This window comes from Mustelus asterias, chromosome 10 (assembly GCF_964213995.1).
Source record: "Mustelus asterias chromosome 10, sMusAst1.hap1.1, whole genome shotgun sequence".
In the NCBI taxonomy this organism is placed as follows: domain Eukaryota; kingdom Metazoa; phylum Chordata; class Chondrichthyes; order Carcharhiniformes; family Triakidae; genus Mustelus; species Mustelus asterias.
The window spans coordinates 37186956-37191514 of NC_135810.1; positions in this window are offsets into that span (position 1 = coordinate 37186956).

Consider the following 4559-nt stretch of genomic DNA (forward strand, 5'->3'; position numbering starts at 1 on the left):
TAATGACCTGGTGCCACTGTCCAACATTGTCATATGCCTGTAGTACCGGTTGTCCTTACAGAAATGAAGCAGATGTAGACTGGGTGGTCATGTGTACATTGGGATGACATGTACACAGGAAGTAATATGTTAGTAGTGTGGGAGCTCTCCTCCAGTTTGAGGAGTCGCACAGCATGTAAGAGCTGTCACCAGTTCCATCCAACCCAGCAACTTCCCAATGATATTGCAATGGTGCAGAGAAATTGTCAACAGTGCTTCATTAGCATAAAGTTTGGCCATTAAGCTGGGCAGTTTATGAAGTTTCTGCTCCAAAAAACAAATAATAATCCATCCAAGCTACTGTATTATGGTTGTGGCGAGTAACCTCGGCCCATAACTTTCAAACTCCAGGGCATTGTAACTGGGGTAGTACCCAAACGATGTGACGGGGAATCAGCCCCCGCCCACTGCCTTCATGCCCCAGGTAAGGAGTGCACAGCAATTGCCTGGGAAGTTCAAATCTGACTCTAATTACTACTCCATGGAAATGCCAGGCCCTGATGTTTGTCACTATGTGATTGCAGCACAGGCACAATGCAGAAAATGAGCAACATCACAGGTAACTAAATGAGGCAGTGTTTCAATTTTCTGTTCCTTTTTCTCAGAACACAAGAGCTGGTGGCCCCAAGAAAACCTTATACTGCAGAACACTCTACACCCCAAACACTAACTTACGGATAACCAGTGGAGTTACATACTCAGACACCCTGCACAAACCACAGAGTGAGTAATAGTGGATGGGTAATAAGAACGAATGGTTTCAGTTACACAAGTTGCAGTAGCAGCAGATCAGAGATTACCAATAAGTGTATTTCCGCTCTGATTCAACTCAACTTCTGCTCAAGAACTGAAAATACATGAGCTAAATCTCTCTCAGATCTGTGTAAACCTGAAATGTCATTTTCTCTCAGAAAGCTTTAAGAAACTCATATTTTCTGCTTAAATGTGAAGATTGCTGTCTGAGCATTTTGATCGCACAACAAGGTATAGCAAGGCAACCACTACTCAGGTGCCATTATCTACACTGCACTCTGCAATGGAGTAAATGACAATCCCTGTGGTGTACAGCATAACTCACAATCATATACTTCAAAGGCACAGGGGAAACAACTTTCATGAATTCTTATGCTGTCGTTAAGAAACGCTAGGCTTATTGATGCACCTTAATGAAGCCACATCTGGAGTACTGTGTACAGTTTTGGTCTCCTTACTGAAGAAAGGATATAATTGCAATAGAGGTTTGCAATGAGAAGTCCTTGGCGGGTCGGATCAAGGAAAACCCCAAGGCTTTTTACTCTTATGTGAAGAATAAAAGAGTGACCAGGGTGAGGTTAGGGCCAGTCAAGGACAGTAGTGGGAACTTGTGTATGGAGTCAGTAGAGATAGGCGAGGTGATGAATGAATACTTTTCTTCAGTGTTCACCAAGGAGAGGGGCCATGTTTTTGAGGAAGAGAAGGTGTTACAGGCTAATAGGCTGGAGGAAGTAGATGTTCGGAGGGAGGATGTACTAGCAGTTTTGAATAAACTGAAGGTCGATAAGTCCCCTGGACCTGATTAAATATATCCTAGGATTCTTTGGGAGGCAAGGGATGAGATTGCAGACCCTTTGGCTTTGATCTTTGGGTCCTCACTGTCCACGGGGATGGTGCCAGAGGACTGGAGAGTGGCGAATGTTGTTCCTCTGTTTAAGAAAGGGAATAGAAATGACCCTGGTAATTATAGGCCGGTTAGTCTTACTTCGGTGGTTGGTAAGTTGATGGAAAAGGTCCTTAGGGATGGGATTTACGATCATTTAGAAAGATGCGGATTAATCCGGGATAGTCAGCACGGATTCGTGAAGGGCAAGTCGTGCCTCACAAATTTGATAGAATTGTTTGAGGAGGTAACTAAGTGTGTTGATGAAGGTAGGGCAGTTGATGTCATATGCATGGATTTTAGTAAGGTGTTTGATAAGGTCCCCCATGGTCGACTTATGATGAAAGTAAGGAGGTGTGGGATAGAGGGAAAGTTGGCCGATTGGATAGGTAACTGGCTATCTGATCGAAGACAGAGGGTGGTGGTGGTTGGAAAATTTTTGGACTGGAGGCAGGTTGCCAGCGGAGTGCCACAGGGATCAGTGCTTGGTCCTCTGCTATTTGTGATTTTTATTAATGACTTAGAGGAGGGGGCTGAAGGGTGGATCAGTAAATTTGCTGATGACACCAAGATTGGTGGAGTAGTGGATGAGGTGGAGGGCTGTTGTAGACTGCAAAGAGACATAGATAGGATGCAAAGCTGGGCTGAAAAATGGCAGATGGAGTTTAACCCTGATAAATGTGGGGTGATTCATTTTGGTCGGACAAATTTAAATGTGGATTACAGGGTCAAAGGTAGGGTTCTGAAGACTGTGGAGGAACAGAGAGATCTTGGGGTCCATATCCACAGATCTCTGAAGGTTGCCACTCAAGTGGATAGAGCCGTGAAGAAGGCCTATAGTGTGTTAGCTTTTATTAACACGGGGTTGGGGTTATGCTGCAACTGTACAGGACCTGTACAGTTTGGAATATTGTGTGCAGTTCTGGTCACCTCACTATAAGAAGGATGTGGAAGTGCTGGAAAGAGTGCAAAGGAGATTTACCAAGATGCTGCCTGGTTTGGAGGGTAGGTCTTATGAGGAAAGGTTGAGGGAGCTAGGGCTGTTCTCTCTGGAGTGGAGGAGGTTGAAGGGAGACTTAATAGAGGTTTATAAAATGATGAAGGGGATAGATAGAGTGAACGTTCAAAGACTATTTCCTCGGATGGATGGAGCTATTACAAGGGGGCATAACTATAGGGTTCATGGTGGGAGATATAGGGAGGATGTCCGAGGTAGGTTCTTTACTCAGTGAGTGGTTGGGGTGTGGAATGGACTGCCTGCAGTGATAGTGGAGTCAGACACTTTAGGAACATTTAAGCGGTTATTGGATAGGCACATGGAGCACACCAGGATGATAGGGAGTGGGATAGCTTGATCTTGGTTTCAGATGAAGGTCGGCACAACATCGTGGGCCGAAGGGCCTGTTCTGTGCTGTACTGTTCTATGTTCTATGTAGGATAATTAGGGATGAGCAACAAATGCAGGCCTTGCCAGGGATTCTCACATCCCATAAACAAATAAAAGAGTAAACTTAGTTTGCTTTAAAACAACATATGTGAGTGATTCAATTGATACATAGAGATAGACAAATCTTGAGCAAGCTACACTTCCCTGCCAAATTACTATTGAGGTGGTGAAGGTGAAGATGTACTCATATATCAGTCAGCTACCTACAAAACAATGGGTGTAAGTTTTATACAAAAACCAAAGCCAGTTTCAAACAGCTGTGTCATTATCAAAAAAATCTAGCCATCCCTTAGACGTCATCACCCTGTCACACAGCTTAAAGGGGATGATATTAGTCTGCACCACCATGGCTGGTTTGCTTTTCCACTGAAGTTTACCAAGCTATACCAAGCAAATTCTTTTGGGATACACATTTTGTAGTCTCACTGTTGTCACTTTTACTTGTTCTGAAATGAAACATTTTGGTAATAAGTCAATGAAAAATAAAAACAGATCTGTTTAAAAATAATCATCTGCTAATTCGCTATGAACCTATTTCACACATCCAATGTCAACCAATTTGACCCATTGTGATCAGAAGGCAGGTGAATAGATCAGACTATCGCATGTTAAATATGCATAAATTGGAGGTTCACTCAGCAGCACATTTTAGAACAACTCTGCAAAAGTTTATCATTACCTAACATCTCAATGTATGTAGGTCAGCATCATCCTGTGATGTTTACAGAAATGCTCCTTACGCTACTTGTTAGAGGAAATCACACTTAACAGTTTTACACCTTTAGCTAAAAGTAAAAATTACATTTAAACTTATTTAAACAGCTTCCCACCGCCGAATTAAAATCTAAAATTTTAAATATTGATGTAGTTACTGATATAAGGATAAATATATATATACATATTGGCATTATAAATATCAGATTAAACATATAAGATTTATGACAGAGAACAGGACAAATGGGTGGGATTTTTCTCCCTCTCCGCTGTGTGTTTTGTGATGGTGGGAAGCAGTGTGCTGCTTGCTGGTGGTGGGATCTTATGGTCCCACCATTTTCAACAGGGTTTCCTGTTGAATATATCCCTTGCCGCTGAGAAACTCATGGCAGGGGTATGGAGTCAGCGGGACCATTAGATCCTACCAGCGTAAGTGCCAGCAAGATTTCGGCAAACATTTTACACCCAGGGTTGTGAGGCTCTGAAAGGCAATAATTAAAACAGAATCAATGTCACCTCATTTTCTATCAATTTTGGCAGTTGCTTGACAGAAACCATAGTATGTGAAGGAGGAAAAATATACAGATGGGTACACATAAGATGGTTGCCTGGCACACAAACAGTCACCTGGGAAAGAGACATTAAACGGACACTGACTTTCAGTACAGACAGCCACCTGAGATTAAAACATAAAAGACAGACAGATATCCAAAGTTAAACATG